Source organism: Mustela erminea, chromosome 2 (genome assembly GCF_009829155.1).
Source record: "Mustela erminea isolate mMusErm1 chromosome 2, mMusErm1.Pri, whole genome shotgun sequence".
Classification (NCBI taxonomy): Eukaryota; Metazoa; Chordata; class Mammalia; order Carnivora; family Mustelidae; genus Mustela; species Mustela erminea.
In genome coordinates, this window is record NC_045615.1 from 24,434,294 (window position 1) to 24,455,176 (window position 20,883).

The window sequence follows — 20,883 nt, forward strand, 5'->3', positions numbered from 1 at the left end:
AGAATCTATAAAAAGTCAATTATTTTTAAAAAATCAACTGCATTCATTTCTATATGGGTGGCTCAGTTGGTTAAGCGGCTGCCTTCGGCTCAGATCATGATCCCAGGACCCTGGGATCCAGTCCCACATCTGGCTCTGGGAGCCTGCTTCTCCTTCTGCCTACTCTTCTCACTGTTTGTGCTCACTCACTCTTTCTCTCTGACAAATAAATAATAAATAAAAATCTTTAAAATAAAAAAAAATACAGTATTATTTACAATTGCTCAAAGAACTCTGAAATACTGAGATATAAATATAAATCTACCAAAACCCAGGGCGCCTGGGTGTCTCAGCGGGTTAAGCCTCTGCCTTCAGCTCAGGTCATGATCCCAGGGTCCTGGGATCGAGCCCCACATCAGGCTCTCTGCTCAGCAAGGAGCCTGCTTCCCCCTCTCTCTCTGCCTGCTGCTCTGCCTACTTGTGATCTCTGTCAAATAAATAAATAAAATCTTTTAAAAAATTAAATAAATAAATCTACCAAAACCCATACAGCACCTGGATGTTGAAAACAACAAAATGAGAATTAAAAAAAATAAAAGAAAATCTAAATAAATGTAGAGACATACTCTGTTTATAAGATATTAATTTTCCCCCAAACTGATACACAGATCAAACACAATTCCTATCATAATCTCAGCAAGATTTCTACAGGCATAAAAAGATTATTTTAAAATTGATATTGAAAAGCAAAGGAAGTAGGATAGCAAAAACAATCTTGAAAAATAAAAATAAAGTGGGAGAAATTAGTTTACCCAATTTCAAGACCTATATAGCTACAGAAACAGACACATAAATCAATACAACAGAATAGAGAATCCTGTCTACGGCCATACCACCCTGAACGCGCCCGATCTCGTCTGATCTCGGAAGCTAAGCAGGGTCGGGCCTGGTTAGTACTTGGATGGGAGAATAGAGAATCCAGAAGTAGACCCAAATAGATATGCCCAACTGAGTTCTGACAAAGGTACAAAAGTAAGCCAATAGAGCAATTTCAATAAACAGTGCTGAGTAATTAAATATCCATAAATGAACGGATGAACCTTCACCTAAGTAGCTTACTTTACAAAAAAACCAACAATATAAACTGCAGATTTAAAGGTAAAAAATAGGGGCACCTGGGTGGCTCAGTGGGTTAAAGCCTTTGCCTTCGGCTCAGGTCATGGTCTCAGGGTCCTGGGATCGAGCCCCGCATCGGGCTCTCTGCTCAGCGGGGAGCCTGCTTCCTCCTCTCTCTCTCTCTGCCTGCCTCTCTGACTACTTCTGATCTTTCAAATAAATAAATAAAAATCACTTAAAGGTAAAAAATAACTTTTATAAAAACACACAAGAAAAAATCTTCAGGATTTAAAACTAGGCAAAAAGTTCTCAGACTTGACATCAAAAGGAAGAACCCATAAACTGCACAGAACCTTATGATGTAAATTTCCATATGTTGATTATATTGATGTCAATATTATACTGTAGTTATGTAAGATTTTTCCACTGGGGGAAAGACAGTAAATGGTACAAGGGATCCCTCTCTAGTATTTCTTACAACTGCATGTGAATCTACAATTATCTCAAAATAAGAAGTTTTATTTTAAAAAAATAAGTAACTCATGTGAGGTATAACCTAGGATTACTTGTTCCCATTGAAAAGAAAGATTAACCTAGATGAAGTTCTCACTTCATCTAACAGCCCAAATAAAAGAGCAAAGAAACTCTGGTGAGCACAAATTCTGAAGCCATGTGTGAAGACGCACAGTCACCATTTCTTTAACAAAACAAACAAAAAAGAACATGTGGTATGTTTAATCACTTATCCTACATCTAAAAAAGTCTGTCATATAATATACCAAAAAATGATTAAGGATGTATTAATATCACAGAGTTTAACTATATATCCTATTGACTCAGATCAAATACTTGCATTATAGAATATGCAAATTTGAACCTTTAAACAGGAAATGAAATTTTCTAAATCCATTACATAACTTTGGATTCATGTGTGCACTGAAAGCTAATAAATCATTTAAACCATCATACACAGAACCTTTTCAAATTTGCATTTATCCACAGTAAATACTGCCATGTTCTATAATAGCTTGCTAGTTCAATCTAGCAAACTAGTGATTTATGGGAATGACATATTTTAAAAATCAGAAATCTGTCACTATGTGACAACCATTCCAAAGTCCACTGAACTTATATTACTTGGAATCAAAACATCCTAAGATACGAGACAGCAAAATGTCGAGTATTCAATAATGTAATCAATTAATTCAGTATTTGGGTCTGATCACATGTAAAAATGTTTAAAACTATAACATCACATATACCTTAAGATCCCTATTAATCTAAGCCCAGCTCTATTATGATTCTCTCAATGCTTCCAAGCTATTTTAAAAGACAAATACCATGATTTCACTTACATGTGGAATCTAAAAAACAAAACAAACGAACAAAATACATAAACAGACATACAGAAAACAAACTGGTGGTTGTAGAGGGAGAGAGTTAGAGAAAATGGGTGAAGGAGTATAAAAGGTACAAAATTTCAGATTTAAAATAAATAAGTCACAGGGATGAAAAGTACAGCATAGGAAATAAAGTCAGTAATATTGTAATAATGTTATATGGTGACAGACAGTAACTGTATTTTTCCTGTTGAGCCCTGCATCATGTATAAAACTGTCAAATCACTATGTTATGTACCCGAAACTAACAAAATACTGTATTGTCAACTGCACTTCAATAAAAAATTAAAATTTAAAAAAATTTTTAAATTTTTAAAAATGGTCACACTTCACTTTATAATTTAGCAACCAGTCCTATTTTGAAGCACAGCAAAATTTACAATATGTAAAAGAAATCTGTATATTACTTTTTTCCACAAAAGATGAAATTTTAGATCTTTATAATAATTTCACATTAATATTCTTAAGTAGTTAGATTCATCAGGGATACCTAGATGGCTCAGTCAGTTAAGCGTCAGACTCTTGGTCTGGGCTCGGGTCATGATCTCATGGGTCACGGGATAAGCCCCAAATTGGGCTTCTCAGCAGGGAGTCTACTTGAAAATTCTCTCCCTCTGTCTTTCCCCTCATTTGTATAGGTATGTACTCTCTCTTTCTCTCTCTCTCAAGTAAGTCTTTAAAAAAAAAAACAAAACTAGGCAGAATCATCAAATACGAAAACAAGAAATATATTTACAATAGAAGAATAATTGGAGACAACTGAAATATCTATCATCATAGACATCTGTTGTTTTGTCAATATTACACTCACTCTTCCTTTCATCCCTCATCCCCTTCACAGCATTCTCCTGGCAATGAGATTGCTACCTCACAGCTAGACCAGAGAGGACACTTAATTCAGGCACATACAGTTCTCCATTCTCCTGGTTACAATGATTAGTCCAGGGATAAAAATGTGACCTAATACAGGCCAATCAAAAATCATTACAAAGATTTTTTTTTTTTTTTTGAGAGGAGAGGGAGAGGAAAGGGTAGAGGGAGAGAGAAACAACCTTAAGCAAACTCCACACTGGGTCTCAGTGTGGCCCAGGGCTCAATCTCACAACTCTGAGATTATGACCTGAGCTGAAATTGAGAGTCAGATACCTAAGCAACTAAGCCACCCAGGCACCCCCAAGATGTTGGGTTCTTTTTAAATTGAGACATAAAAGATAGGCTTTTGCACTTTGGGGACAAAAGCTATAAAGATATTTACATTGGCAGCTTCCAGCAGACATCTTCCCTGCCATGTATACAGAGAAAGTCACCTACATCATAAATTGAAAAAGAATATTCTGGTGGTATTAACTCCACAGTTCCAGTACCTGGTTCCAGAGCTCCCCTGGTTCTCAAAGCTTTTTAAATGACCTATTCTGATCAACAATGAAAAGCTAGAGAGCTTCTCCTCTAAGATCAGGAACAAGACAAGGGTGACAACCTTGCCACTTTTAAAAAATATTGGAAGGCCTAACCAGAACAATTAGGCAAATACAGTAATAGAAGGCAACCAAATTGGAAAGGAAAAATTAATCTGTTTGAAGATGACAGGATCCTACAGAAAATTCTATAGACTCCACCAAAAACTGTTAAAACAGTAAAAATGAATTCATTAATAGTTGCAAGACATGAAATCAACATTCAAAAAGTAAGCTGCATTTCTATACACTGACAAGGAGATATCTTAAAAAGACATTAAATAAACAATTCCATTTATAGTAGCAAGAAAAAGTATAAAATAATTAAGAATAATTCAAGAAGGTAAAAGATCTGTACAATGAAAAGCATTAAATACTGATGAAAGAAATCTATGACACAAATGAATGGAAAGACATCCTAAGTTCATTGCTTGGAAGAATTAACATTGTTAAAATGTCCATTCTACCCCATTGATGTAATAGTCCCACTTTTTTATTTTTTCTTTTGTTACCCATGTTTTTGGTGTTGGATCTAAAATATCACCGCTAAGACCAGTATCAAGGAGGTTTTCCTTGAAAATATCATTAAAAGGAGGAAAAACATGCAGACATTTTCTATTTGTTCATAAAAACCTAAAGAAAATTTGGAAAGATAGATGAGGTGTTAACAGTTATTTTTCAGGTTTTCTTTAGCAAAAGCTGAATTAATTTGGAGGGAGATGATTTGGCAGAGAAAATGTGTGCTGAAAACATAAGGAACAGAGGGGGAAGAAAAATGTCATTGTATTCATTTTTTTGAATATTAATGTATTATCTATATGTAGATATAGATATAGATATCTATATCTATTAATGTATTATCTATATAAAATATTAAACAAAGACCAAAAAATGGTCATTATATGTGACAGCCCAGGAAATATAGGAAAAATACCATCCCACAGATCACTCATACTGGCTCAGATACTATACCCAACTAACATGTTGGTATCAATAAAGATGATCCTTAGGGGCAACTGGGTAACACAGCTGAGCATCTGACTCTTGGTTTTAGCTCAGGTAGTGACCTTGGAGTCCTGGAATCAGGCTTCAAGTTGGGCTCAGCACTACGCATGGAGTCCACTTGGCACTTTCTCTCCCTCCTCTCCCTTTGCTCCTCCTGCTATGTACTCTCTCCCTCTAAATAAATAAATAAATCTTAAAAATATATATATATATATATATGATCTTTAATACATAATCCACCTTCATTTTCTTTTTCTTTCTCAGTATTATGTGGAGTGTTTGACCCGCAAAAATAAAGAAGAACAGAGTGGAGACTGTGGTGGAAGATGAGTTGGGAAGGAGAATTTAATGAATCAACTCTAATTACCAAATAAACATACTAAAAGCAAAATATTCAAGTGATATTTTTGTAGCTCACTCTCATATATGCTAATAAGGTTTCCCTTCTTGCTCTTACATTGATATTTGTTTTAACTGTTCAAACTGACTAAATGGCAAAGCAGGATTCTTTCAGGTAGTTTAACATAATATAAAACCAAAAAGGTAAACAGTGCTAGAAGTTGAAGTATTTAACAGAGTTAACAAATTTTCCCAACCAAAGCATACTAATGGCAATGAATCTGTATTTCCCAAAACAGCTATAACTGTGTGTTTTCTATCAGCAAACAGAAAGTACAAAGAATGGGGTTAAAATGAGATGGCTTTAGTGAGAATTAATATTTAAATGACTTCCTCAGTATCTTGCCATCAGAAATCCCAGGCTGAGGCCAGAGAGAAACTCATGGCCTTGATATCTAAACAACATAGAAACATAAGTCTTCATCTCGAGTTATTTAAGATCTACTATTCACTTATAACACTAAAATATCAACTACATACTGATTTTAATAAAAGCCCAATTTAATTGGGATGAATAGGAGTTAAAATCAGTAATATATTATATGAAAAAATTCTCTCACCAAAAAATAACTCCAATTTAGTTCAGAACTCATACCAAGCTTCTCAAGAGCATTTTAACCATGTAATTACCCCTGTAAAAAAAAAAATAATCATAACTCTACATCATTTACAGAATACATTTCCAATCACCAGGCCCACCCTGCAAAAATCTCAAAGAGCCTCAACTCCCGTTTTGTTCCCATACAATCACCAGTCAATCCAGTTCAGACTACTGAATTATAACAAGAAGGAACTCTACAATTCTACTTCCTTGCCTTTGCTCTCCCTTCTTAAAATTCAAAGTCTGGCTCACTTCTTGCCTCTAAAAAACCAAAAAGAAGGTAGTGTTTCCCCACTCTGAACTGTTAAAACCCTGATACTTGTTAAACTCTTAACTGACCTAATACAGTCCTGATAGGGATGTCAATAATGGTGCTCAATTTCACAGGTTAGACAATAATATTATCACATACCATCAGATATACCATTTCAGTGGTATGGTTGTGATATAATTCAGGCCAATCAGAATTCTGCAGGGGCCTGAGCATCTTTACGATGTTATCTCTGAATATGTCTTCTTTCTACCTCATCCAGGCTATGTTAATTTCCCCCAACTCAATACAACACAAATTTGATAAAGTTCAATAACTCTAATAATTCCCCTCCCCAGCCCCAACCCTAAGAGAGAAAGAGAGAGAGAGAGTCTACAAGCACAAGAGCGTGACCACCCAAGTGGGAGGGCCAGAAGGACAGGGAAAGAGAATCTCAAGCAGACTCCCTAACTGAGCATGGAGCCTGAGGCAGAGCTCAACAAACCTGGGATCACAACCTGAGCCAAAACCAAAAGTCCCATGCTTAACCAACTGTGCCACCCAGGCACTCTAATAAATAAATCTTTAAAAAAAAAGAGGGGTGCCTGGATGGCTCAGTCTTTAGGCATCTGCCTTCAGCTCAGGTCATGATCCCAGGGTTCTGGGATGGAGCCCTGCAGAGCCCTGCGTCGGGCTCCATGCTCCACGGGAAGCCTCCTTCTCCCTCTCCCACTATCTCTCTCTGTCAAGAGAATAAATAAAATCTCTATTTAAAAAGAAAAAGAAGAATGCTTTCAGTTTAGAGTTCTTACATGACAAAATACCATTCTCACCCTAATCTTAAAACGAACTGAAATTTATTTAGCAAACAGTTACAACAGCTGAAAATTTAAGAGCTCTAATTTCACCCACCATTTTACACATGTTACTTGACTGGCCCAAAGAGGTATGGGGAAAGAATTTACATGTTATTAAAAAAAAATCAGTACACTAAATGTTAGCCCACAGACTGGGAAGAAAATATAAATGTGATTAAACTAAGATGAACAACAGATTTACACCATGCTGGCATAATGCACCTCTGTGCCATTATGCTTACTGACAAAATAATCCAAAGTTTATAACACAACATATTTATAGATTCTCTTATAAAACATCGAAACTACAAATATGAAACAGATCAGCACCATTTTACGGGCATTTGAAGTAGTATGCATAGAACCAGTCTGTCAATAGCTTTAAAAAGCCAGGCTACTTAGTAAAGACCTAATTATAAAACTTTCTTTTAAAACTTCACATTTTGTACATATATTCTAAAAAGTTAGCAAATGGTTTAAATAAACAAAAATACATTTAAGTCAGTATTCAAATAGGTTCAGTAAATATTAGGGTAACGGTTAAAAAATGATTCTCCACGGCAAACATAAAGTAAGCACTGTAGAAGAGTTAAACAGAAGCAAAGTCGCCAACTGGGAAAAATAAAATGATCTATCAGTATTTAACAGAGTGAACCAGGTATTTAGATAGGTTTGGCAACTCTGAATGTATCATAAAGTTACCCTTTCTTGTACTTATTAACAAATTTTCTATTTTAAAAAAGCCAAAAGAAATGCAAAAAAAAAAAAATCCCATTTCCTCTAACACTACATGTTTATAAATAAAAATGTTTCCCATTCAAAGAAAGTAAGTATTTTAAGAATAAAGCAATTTTTTTCTAGCTTCTATGGCACTCCATGTAAAATAAAAGTTCATTTTCTAAAAGCAATGAAGTGAAATATACTAATTTGACTACCTGATAACAAACAATGCAGTTATTTCCTACTTGAAATTTTATCCAATAGCAATACACTCTCACCAAAGTGCTTCAGTGTCACATTCTCTCTTGGTTCAGATTACATGGCTTCACTTTCTGTAAATTAATAGTTTGATCAAGTATCTTCTTATAGTGTTAAAAGTGGCAAACTTAGAGGACAGAAATCGTTATTTTTAAAAATATATCAATAATTGATCTAGTTATCAAGTCTAATCATTTTGTTCTACATTAAAACTTCAAAAGAAGCAAAATTTATAAAACCAATACTTTTTCTAATGAGAGTAAAAACTTCAAATAATTCTGTTCCATAACTGTGTGATGAAACGTAAGATAAAAAGATTTCTGAATGAAAATTTGCATCAATATTTTGCCAAGTAAACTATTAGTGATTCCCCTTAAAGAAACCCACTTTATCATTCTGAAAAGTGGAAAACTGGAGTAAAGAGTGAAGCATTTACCCTCCTTTGCTAGAGATAACCCAACTGTTGATTTTATAAAGTTCCTCATTATAGAAAATTCCAGCTAATGAATGCAGAAAGTGATAGACCTAAAACATCATCATTTGGAACCCCTGATGAAATAATGGGCTTAAGCAATAGTTATTAATGACTGCTAAAGCCATTCAGTGAAAGGCAAACTTTCAAACAGATACATCAAACTAACAAGACCTAAGCCCACTGGATTCGTCATCTCACACCCACTGATCTCAACATCACAGAAAAAGACACACCATACTTCATGTGCTGCTCCCTGGTGGGATACAATATTAAGTACAAAGTCTGCCTATAAAGGATTTTCAGACCAAAAAAGTTGAATCTTAATCCAATCAAGCCATGATCAGTTTATAGAAAATAATGCAGACTGTGAAAATTTCCACAGGGGGTAAAAAAAAAAAAAAAAAAAAAAGACCCAATTCTATAGGGAAAAAAAAAAGAAAGAAAGATGACAAGAAAATAGGAAGGTGAGGAGAATCTACAGATTGAAAAAGATTTAAAGATACATATACCAAATAAAATGTGTATACTTTATATGGTTCATGATTTGAATAAGGCAACTATATTTTTAAAATACAAAACATGAAGGAATTATAAACAGAGAATATTGATTAAGTTTAGGAACTATTATGAACTGTTTTTAAGAACAATAATGACACTGCGGTTTGATTACTTTTTTTAATAGACCTTATTCTTTTAATGATACACACTGAAGTATTTACAAATTTAAAAAGGGAGTGCCTGGCTGACTCAGTAGGTAGAACATTTGATTCTCGATCTCAGGATTGTGCATTCAAACCCCATGTTGCATGAAGAGATTACCAAAAATAAAATCTTTAAAAAATAAAAAGGAGAGGGCACCTGGGTGGCTCAGTGGGTTAAGCCTCTGCCTTCAGCTCAGGCCATGGTCTCAGGGTCCTAGGATTGAGCACCGCATCAGGCTCTCTGCTCAGCAGGGAGCCTGCCTCCCCTTCTTTCTCTGCCTGCCTCTCTGCCTACTTGTGATCTCTCTGTCAAATAAATAAAATCTTTTTAAAAAATAAAAAATAAAAATAAAAAGGGGAGAAGGGAAAACTATTGCACTACTGAATTAGATATGGTTCTACATGTTGTTAATTATAATGTTTAGGGATTAAAAGTAGATAATGAAATCAACTAATGCCCTAAAAATTTATCATTTTTTAAAATATGTTTTTAAAGATTCTATTCATTTATTTGACAGAGAGAGATACAGCAGGAGAGGGAACACAGCACAGGAGTGGGAGAGGGAGAAGCAGGCTTCCCACTGAGCAGAGAGCCCAATGCAGGGTTCAATCCCAGGACGCTGGGATCATAACCTGAGCTGAAGGCAGACACTTTAACAACTGAGCAACCCAGGCATCCATATTTATCATTTTTAAGTTAACATAAAAGGCATTATTTTTTAAAATATTAACATTAATGAAGTTTATACTTACAGGTTACCCATACAATCCTCTAAAACTGAATTTAAAACTTCATTATCTAAAATGAGAGTACTAACTATATTTATCCTGCCCACACAGAAATTTGACAGCTTTGACCAATCTTCAATAGCTCTAAGTTAAAAATTAACCAGAAATGCTTTTAAGCAGCAGCAATGAATAAAAGGTTACAAGAGCAGAATACCAAATAGATCACTCCAAATTAGTGGATCACTTCAAACTAATCTATCAACAAATATTAATCAAGCAGAACTATGAACTCAAATATAAGATGCACTCATTGGGTAGAGATAGTATTCATGTTCCATGGGAAAAATTAACAATGAGATATATGCAAAGTACTACCAAGAAAACATCATAGAACCAAAAGCATACACCTACATAATAAAACACTAACATTAAGACACATTTTAAGTGTCTTGAGTGCCAACATGAAAACGCTGAAGGTAACTAGTTATTCTGTGCATCTATCTGAATGTAACAGATGATCAAAAAAAGGTATTTAAATAAACGTATGTATGTATACAATGGTACAATAAAACTGATATTCCACCATGGGAATACATATTAATACAAGCCTTCTGAAATGATATGTAGCTTTAAAAACCACTGAAGCCTTAATGAAACATTCATACCACTTGATCCAGCAACTTAACTTCTAAAAATCTATCCTAATAAGCCAAATATTTAAAGTGCTTTATACAGCACCATTGCCCCACCTACCCCTCTATTTTCTTTCATCTTCTCATAATACTAGGCCCAATAAAAGTATCATGACAAAGAAACCCAACTCCTATAGGCCACTAACCATCAAGGTCAGAAACAAACAAGCTCTGACACAGGTTTTAGTCTTGTGGCATCCTTGTGGATGCCAACTTATACTTGTGGACTCCAGCTTATTCTTGCTCTCCTGTACTTTATATCCATATTCTCTTCCTGACCACTTGCCTCATGAGCTTTGAACTCCAGAATCAGACATGAGGACAGCCTTTAGAGACTGTTCAACAATTATATACAGTAAAATCTCTTCAACAAATCCATACCTCGTAGGTATTTGTGGATAAAGCTTTTGTTCAATGGAATGAACCTCAAGAAGATCAATGGGAAACCCACAAAGTTATTTTATAAGGTGTATGTGCAGAAACACTGCCAGGCTGGATTGAAAAAACTACAGACTAACAGATAAGGATTCGCCTTTGGGCCCCCAGATTTCTACTGACTGGAAGCAAGCTGCAACTTCTGCTCAGCTATCTAGATATGCCAGCTCTCTGTAAGAGGGAACATGATTCAGATGGCAGAACAAAGAACTCAGAGGCCAAACAAAAAGCCATGGAAAATTATTCCAAGAGAGAGATCAAACCAAGGAACTGTTTGCCCAGCTGGATTTCAGAACTACTAGAGACAAGTGGGCCCCTTATGTGTTCCATCCTTTTTTAAACAGGAATATGTATGGCAGTTATTCTGCTAGAGACCAATGCTACTACACCATTACACGTTGGAATGGGGGCAGATAACTTGTTTCTAGTTTTATACCTCTAAAGAGCTACAGGAGGGGTGCCTGGCCATCTCAGTCAAAGAGCATGTGATTCTTGATTCTGGGGTCATGAGTTCGAGCCTCATAAAGAGTGTACAGATCATTTTTTAAAAATAAATTTTAACTTTAAAAAAAATAAAGAACTAGAGTAATAGACTACAAAAAGCTTTACTTAAGAAACTATGCCCAAGGAGTCTTACCTATACTTGGACTTGAACTAGAAAATGAGATTCTGGACTTTGTTGAGATTCTGTAGTAAAAGATGTGTTCTTTTTACACCCCTAAATTTTGGGTTAATTTATTATGCAGTATAAATTTAATATATGGTTACATTAAAAAATAACTGGTAACACATCTCCAACTGGCTATGACACAGTCACTGAACTGGATTTAACCTCTCACCATGAACAACTGAAAAACTAGACAAAATACATAAAGCAGCTATTTTCAATCACTGAACAACAGAAGAAACTAGGGTGTGATCCATGGGAGAAGGGAAACAAATGTGGTTAAGACTGCCCCCAACTCTGTGCCTAGAAGTACTTTTTAAACTACCATATGGGGAAGGAGAATTGCAGCAGGGCACAACCATCTCAAAGAATGAAAAGACAGCAGTCTCATGGAGTTGAAGAAATAAAACTCTACCACCTCCTACCAATCAGAATGTGTAGTATCAAAAAGACAAGAAATAACAACTGCCGATGAGGATGTGGAGAAAAAGAAACCATCATGTACTGTTGGTGAGAACATAAACTGGTGCAACCACTATGGAAAATAGTATGATGAGTGTCAAAAAATTAAAAACAGACAACAGTCAAAACATGGAATCCAAGTTTCCATCCATAGATGAATGGATAAAGATGATGTGGTATATATATACACAACATAATGTTACTCAGCCATAAAAAAGAATGAAATCTTACCATTTGTAACAAGGATGAATCTACAGGGTATAATGCTAAGTGAAATAAGCCAAATCAGAGAAAGCCAAATACCATATGATTTGCCTCAAATGTGGAATTTAAGAAACAAGATGAACAAACAAAGAAAAAAAAAAGAGAGAGAGAGAGAAAACCAGACTTAAAAAGGGGAGGTATGTGAGATGATAGGCGAAAGAGATTAAGAGTACATTTATCATGATGAGCACCAAGTAATGCATAAAACTGTCCAATCATGGGGTGCCTGGGTGGCTAAGTCAGTTAAGCATCTGCCTTCAGCTCAGGTGAAGATCCCAGGGCCTGGAATCAAGCTTGCTCAGCAAGGAGCCTGCTTCTCCCTCTCCCTTTCCTTTCCTCTCCTCCCCGCCATGCTTGCTCACTCTCTGTCTCCTGTGCTCTATCTAATAAATAAAATCTTTTTTTTTTTAATGTAACATCACCATATTGTATACCTGAAACTAATGTAACATGTACATTAATACTGGAATTTTAGAAATAAGCTAGCTAATTTTTTTTAATATTTTATTTATTTATTTGACAGAGATCAGATAGGCAGAGAGACAGGCATAGAGAGAGAGAGGGGGAAGCAGGCTCCCTGCTGAGCAGAGAGCCCGATGGGGGCTTGATCCCAGGACCTTGAAATCATGACCTGAGTGAAGGCAGAGGCTCAAACCACTGAGCAACCCAGGCACCCCCGCTAGCTAATTTTTAATTTAAAATAGAACCACCATACATTGCAGCAATTCTACATCTTATTATTTATCCAAAGAAGACAAAACCACCAAATTGAAAAGATAAATGCACCCCTATGTTCACTTCAGCATAAGTCTAATAGCCACAATAAGGAAGCAATCTGAGTGTCCACTGATAAATGACTAGATAGAATACAGTGCACATGCACACACATACCTCTACCACCACCATCAACATACCACACCACACCAAACCTTGGAATATTACTCAGCCATAAAACAGAATGAAATCTTGCCATTTGAAATAACATGGATGGATTTAGAAGGTATTATGCTAAGTGAAATTAAGCCACACAAAGAAAGACAAATACTGTATGATTTCATTTATATGTAAATCTTAAAAACAAATGAACACACAAAACAAAACAGAAACAGAATCATAAATACAGAGAACTGGTATTTTGCCAGAGGGGAAGGAGTATGGAATGAGCAAAATAAGTGAAGGGGATTAAGAGGTACGAGCTTCCAGTTACAAAATAAATGTCACTGGGTCTTCGTAAAGTACAGGATAGCAAATACAGTCAATAATACTTTAACAACATTGTATGGTGACAGATGATAACTAGACTTGTCATGGTGAGCATTTTGTAATGTATAAAAATATCAAATCACAATGTTGTACATCTAAAACTAACAGAGTATTGTATGTCAATAATACTTCAAGAAAAAAGAAAAAGCTAACCACCATATACAGAAAGCACTACAGAACTTGTGGTCTGTCCCTAACCAAATTGATCACCTGCTAACAGAAAAAAATCAACTTCCTCCAAGGACTACAACTGGACATTAACACTCACAAAATCTGGGCTACAAACCAAAATTACTTGATATATGATATACAAGAGTCAAGAAAATGTGATGAACTTCAAGAAAAATGATAATAAACATGTTACAACTAGATGACTGATGTAGAAATTAATTTAGACAAAGACTTTAAAGCAGCTATTATAACTAAGCTTCATGAAGGTAAAGAAACATGAAATGAATAGAAAGAGTGGTTCTCAGCAGAGAAATTTTAGAAGTGAAAGATCTATTGAAAATTATACTAAGCCTAGAGAGGGTCATTATGAGAATGGAGCTGACAGAGGAAACAATCAGTAAATATAAAGATAAGTCAATATAAATCACCCAATCTATAGAACTAGATGGCATTATGCTAAGTAAAACAAGCCAGAAAAAGACAAAGATCATATGATTTCACTCATATGTGGAATTAAAGAAACAAATCAGATGAACATAGGGGAAGGGGGAAAAAATAAGACCAAAACAGAGAGGGAGACAAGCCATAAGAGACTCTTAACTATAGGAAACAAACTAAGGGTTGCTCAAGGAGAGGTGGGGTGGAGGAAAGGGATAACTCTGTGATGGGCATTAAGGAAAGCACTTGATGTAATGAGTACTGGCTCTTATATGCAACTGATGAATCACTATTACCTCTGAAACTAATAATATGCTATATGTTAATGAAACTGAATTTAAATTTAAAATAAATACATATATATATATATATGGTGGCTCAGTGGGTTAAAGCCTCTGCCTTTGGCTCAGGTTATGATTTCAGGGTCCTGGAATCGAGCCCGGCATCGGGCTCTCTGCTCAGCAGGGAGCCTGCTTCCCTTCCTCTCTCACTGCCTACTTGTGATCTCTGTCTGTCAAATAATAAATAAAATCTTAAACAAAAAAAAAAAAAAAAAAAAAAAAAAAAAAAAAAAATATATATATATATATATATATATATATATAAATTATCCAATCTGAGGAACAGAGAAGATTGTAAAAAACAAATAATCTCAAGGACATATGGCACTATCAAAAGTCTAACATACATGTGATTGGAGGACCAGAAAAGGAAAGCAGAGAGACTGAGGTAGAAAAATATTTCAATGAGCTTGACAAATTTGTAAAAACATAAATTACTTTGAATATGGCATCATTATGTGCTCAGATTCAAATGGACCTAACAGAATCGTGGCCCTCCAAGCAGAAACATTTCAGTAGTGATGCAGAGTTCAAATTTCCCACTGAAAGCACAGACAATAATCTGGATTAATAACCTCCAAACCTCAGATTACACATTCTTGTCAGTAAAAAGTAATCAGATCACAGACATATTAATGCATTAACTATAAACAGACTACTAAATATTAAACTTATATGTTATAAAAATAAAAAGAAATTAAGTGAGGTTAAGAGAGAAACATTTTTTTTTAATTTTTATACTGATAGAAAAAATCTTTTTGCAACCTCCTTAAATTTTTGCCTTTAAGGGAAAGGAATGTGAACAAATATGCATTTTTTTAATCTTGGCTTAACTGTGATACAGCATTTAAAAGATCTAACTTTTAATGTCAAAACAAATTAGAGGAGGAATACACAAATATATGTAAATCCAATTATAAGATGAGATTCATTGGCTTTGCTGAAATTCAGTTATAATTTCCAGTTTTTCTTACAAATTTAGTACAAAGTGTTTTGGCTCTTAAAATGTAACTTCAGAAGGAGCAAGATGGCAGAGGAGTAGGAGACCTAAATTTTATCTGGTCCAAGTAATTCAGCCAGTTACCAAACCATGCTTAACACCTAAAACCCAACAAGATACTGAAGAAAAGAAGAGCAGCAATGCTAAGAACAGAAAAGCGACCACTTTCTGGAAGGTAGAATGTGCAGAGAAGTCAATCCGAGGTGATATGTGGGAAGACAGACCCTGGCCCTGGATGGAGGGGCCAGCTCCCGGCAAGTGACAGAGCAGCAGAGCACAATATCAGAACTTATAGAAATCTGCTCCACAGAGGGACATGGCTCCAGCGGCTAAGCTGCAGATAGAGCCCTCACTGGGACAGTGTGGTCTCAGGACACTCAGGGTCACAAAAAGACAGAGTGCCTGAGTGCAGCATAGCTCCCAGGTATCTGAGCAAGGAAGCCAGCTGCAAAGACAGAGCCAAGGCGTGGGCTCTCAGCTGAGGGTTGCCATAAACCCAATCCAGCACAAAAGGACCACTGCTATTTGAGCAGGGACCACATAAGTGGCAGATCTGGGGAGACCCCCACCTTCCTCCACTGGGAGGACAGCAAGGGAGCGCAATGTAGGAGTCTGTTGGGTTTGGAAACTCCAAATGGAGTCATGTGTCAGTCAGAGAAACGCTCAGTCACAGGCCAGGTGAGCACAGAGTACGGCAAGAGACAGGGAGACAGGAGGGAATGACTGCTTTTCTCTGAGGGCACACTGAAGAGGGCCCCCCACCCCCCGACCCCGAGCTCTCAGCCGCTCCAGGCTGGTGACTGGGAGGCCACGATTTTCATTCCCATTCTCCAAAGCTGTACAAAAGCTTTCAGGAAACAAAAGTTACCAAAAGCAAACTCCAAGCAGATTATTTTGCCTTGCCCCTGGCAAGGGTGGTAAAATTCAGCCTCAGGCAAAGACATTTGAGAATCACTGCAACAGGGCCCTCTCACAGAAGATCAGCAAGAACATCCAGCCAAGACCAAGTTTACCAATCAATGAGAACTGTGAATCTCCAGCCATAGGGGACTACAGCACATAGAATTCATGGCTTTTTCTGCCATGATTCTTTAGTCTTTCAAAGTTAAATTTTTTTAAATTTTCTTTATTTTTTTTCCATTTTTTTCATTTTTCCTCTTTCATATTTTAACCATCTTATAATACCATTTTTAAATTCCTTCTTAATTTTCATTTTTATAATATTCTATCCCTTCATTGTATTTAACCATATTTTTGTGTGTATATAATACATATATATGTATATCTTTATAATTTTTTCTTTCCTTAAAATTTTGGAATACAGTTTCTTCTAAGAGACCAAAATACACCCTAAATCTAGTGTATGGCTTTAATCTAGTCTCCAGCCAGATCACATTCTCTGCCTTTTTTTTTTTTCCAACCAATTTCTCATCGATTACTTTTTTAAAATCTTTTTTTAATTTTCATCTCTACAGGCATACTCCATCCCTTCTTCATATTTACCCTTATTTTTGTATATACATAAGTTTTTCTTTCCTTAAAATTATGGGAGGCAGTATTTTCTAACAGACCAAAATACACCCAATATCAAATCTATGGCTCTGTTCTATTCACCAGCCTGATCATACCTTTTTTTTCCTTCCTGTTCCCCCTGTTTTTGGATGTCTTCTGATTTGTTTAGAGTATATTTTTCAGGGGGCGCTGTTACCCTTTTAGCATTTTGTTCTCTCATTCATCTATTCTCTGGGCAAAATGAAAAAGCGGAAAAACTCACCTCAAAAAAAAAAAAAAAAAAGACCAAGAGGCAGTACCAACAGCTAGGGACCTAATTAATAGGGACATTGGTAAGATGTCAGAACTAGAGTTCAGAAGGATGATTATAAAGATACTAGCTGGGCTTGAAAAAAGCATAGAAGATACTACAGAATCCATTCCGAGAGAAATAAAAGAACTAAAATCTAACCAAGTCGAAATGGAAAAAGCATCGGTAAGGTGCAATCAAAAATGGAGGCTCTTACTGCTAGGATAAATGAGGTAGAAGGCAGAACTAATGATATAAAGAATCTGAGAAAAAGATAACTACAGGATCACAAGAATTCGAGAGATAAGTGATACCTTAAGATGAAACAATATTAGAATAATTGGGATCTAGGAAGAAGAATAAAGAGAGAGGGGCAGAAGGCTTATTGGACCAAATGATAGTGAAGAACTTCCCTAATTTGGGAAAGGAAACAGGCATCAAAATCCAGGAGGTACAGAGAAGCCCCCTCAAAAATTAATAAAAATAGGTAACACCCCATCATCCAATAGTAAAACTTAAAAGTCTCAAAGACAAAAAGAAAATCCTAAAAGCAGCTCAGGACAAGGTCTGTAACCTACAAAGGCAGAAATATTAGATTGGCAGCAGCCCTATTCACAGAGACCTGCAGGCCAGAAAGGACTGGCATGATATATTCAGACCACTAAATGAGAAAAATATGCAGCCAAGAATACTATATCCAGTTAGGCTGTCACTGAAAGTAGAAGGAGAGATAAAAAGCTTCCAGGATGAACAAAACTGAAAGTGAGAACACCAAACCATCCTTACTGGAAATACTGAAAGGGGTCCTCTATGCAAGAGAGAGCCTAAAACTAACAAACCAAAAAGGAAGAGTGACAATATACGGTAAGAGTCACCTTATAGGCAATACAATGGCACTAAATCCATATCTCTCAATAGTTACCCTGAATGTAAATGGGCTAAATGCCCCAATCAAAAGACACAAGGTATCAGAATGGATAAAAAAACAAACCCCATCAATACGCGGTCTGCAAGAGATTCATTTTAGACCCAAAGACAACTCCAGATTTAAAGTGAGGGTGTAGAAAACAATTTACCATACTAATGGACATCAAAAGAAAGCTGGGGTCACCATCCTTATATCAGACAAATTAGATTTTAAACCAAAGACTATGAAAAGAAATGAGGAAGGACACTAGATCATACTTAAAGGGTCTATCCAACAAGAAGACCTAACAATTTTAAATATCTATGCCCCTAACATGGGAGCAGCCAATTATATAAACCAATTAATAACAAAAATAACAAAATCAAAGAAACACATCAACAATAATACATAATAGCAGGGGACTTTAACACCCACCTCACTGAAATGGACAGATCATCTAAGCAAAAGATCAACTACGAAATAATGGCTTTAAATGACACAATGGGGAGCACCGAGGTGGCTCAGTGGGTTAAGCCTCTACCTTCGACTCAGATCATGATCTCAGGGCCCTTGGATCAAGCCCCACATAGGGCTCTCTGCTCAGCAGGGCGCCTGCTTCCTCCCTCCCCACCACTCTGCCTGCCTCTCTGCCTACCTGTGATCTCTGTCAAATAAAGAAATAAAATCTTTTTAAAAAATAAATAAATGACACACTGGACCAGACGGACATCACAGATATATTCAGAACACTCCATCTCAAAGCAACAGAATACACATGCCCATGGAATATTCTCCAGAATAGATCACATCCTGGGTCACAAATCAGGTCTCAGGTGCCTGGATGACTCAGTCATTAAGTGGCTGCCTTTGGCTCAGGTCACGATCCCAGGGTTCTGGGATTAAGGCCCACATTGGGCTCCCTGCTCAGCAGGAAGCCTGCTTCTCCTCTCCCACGCCCCCTGCTTGTGTTCCCTCCCGCTCTCTCTCTCTCTGTCAAATAAATAAATAAATCTTTATTTTTTTTTTAAGATTTTTTTATTTATTTGCCAGAGAGAGAGTACACACAAGCAGGCAGAGAGGCAGGCAGAGGCAGTGAGAGAAGCAGGCTCCCTGCTGAGCAAGAAGCCCGATGGGGACTCGATCCCAGGACCTTGGGATCATGACCTGAGCCGAAGGCAGCAGCTCAACCAACTGAGCCACCCAGGCGTCCCAATAAATAAATCTTTAAAACAAACAAATAAATTAGATCTCAACTGGTACCAAAAGATTGGGATCATTCCCTGCATATTTTCAGACCACAATGCTTTGAAACTGGAACTCAACCACAAGAGGAAGGTTGGAAAGAACTCAAATACTGGAAGGCTAAAGAGCATCCTACTAAAGAATGAATGTGTCAACCACGAAATCAAATAAAAATTTAAAAAATTCATGGAAACAAGTGAAAATGAAAACACAACTGTTTAAAATCTTTGAGATACAGCAAAGGCAGTGCTAAGAGTAAAGTACATAGCAATATAAGCCTTTCTCAAGAAACAAGAAAGGTCTCAAATACACAACCTAACCCCACACCTAAAGGAGCTGGAAAAAGAACAGCAAAGAAAGACTACATCCAGCAGGAGAAGAGAAATAATAAAGATCAGAGCAGAAATCAATGAAATAGAAACTAAAAGAACATTAGAACAAATCAACGAAACTAGGAGCTGACTCTTTGAAAGAATTAATAAGATTGATAAACCCCTGGCCCGACTTAACAAAAAGAAAAGAGAAAGGACCCAAATTAATAAAATCATGAATGAAAGAGGAGAGATAACAACCAACACCAAAGAAACACAAACAACTATAAGAACATATTATGAGCAACTATATGCCAGTTAGACAATCTGGAAGAAATAGATGCATTCCAAGAGAAGTATAAGCTACCAAACTGAACCAGGAAGAAATAGAAAACCTGAACAAACCCATAACCAGCAAGGAAATTGAAGCAGTGATCAAAAATCTCCCCAAAAAACAAGAGCCCAGGGCCGAATGGCTTCCCAGGGGGAATTCTACCAAATATTTCAAGAAGAATTAATACCTATTCTCCTGAAACTGTTCCAATAAATATAAATGGAAGGAAAACTTCCAAACTCATTTTATGAGGCCACCATTACCTTGATCCCAAAACCAGACAAAGAATCCACCAAAGAGGAGAAATACAGACCAGCATCCCTGATACACATGGATACAAAAATTCTCACCAAAATACTAACCAATAGGATCAACAGTACATTAAAGGGATTATTCACCACAACCAAGTGGAATTTATTCCTGGGCTGCAAGGTTGGTTCAACATCTGCAAATCAATCAATGTGATTTACTACAATAATAAAAGAAAGGACAAGAACCATACGATACTCTCAATTGATGCAGAAAAAGCACTAGACAAAGTACAGCATCCTTTCTTGATCAAAACTTTTCACAGTGTAGGGATAGAGGGTACATACCTCACTATCATAAAA

The 20,883-nt window shown here is 36.2% G+C and overlaps 1 protein-coding gene and 1 pseudogene across 3 annotated transcripts in view; one reads left to right on the forward strand and one right to left on the reverse strand.

Moving 5' to 3' along the window:
- LRBA (LPS responsive beige-like anchor protein) overlaps positions 1-20,883 on the reverse strand; it is a 731,121-nt gene that overhangs the window by 661,653 nt on the left and 48,585 nt on the right. The gene's annotated exons all lie outside the window — the stretch shown is intronic.
- On the forward strand, positions 859-970 carry LOC116585463 (annotated as a pseudogene).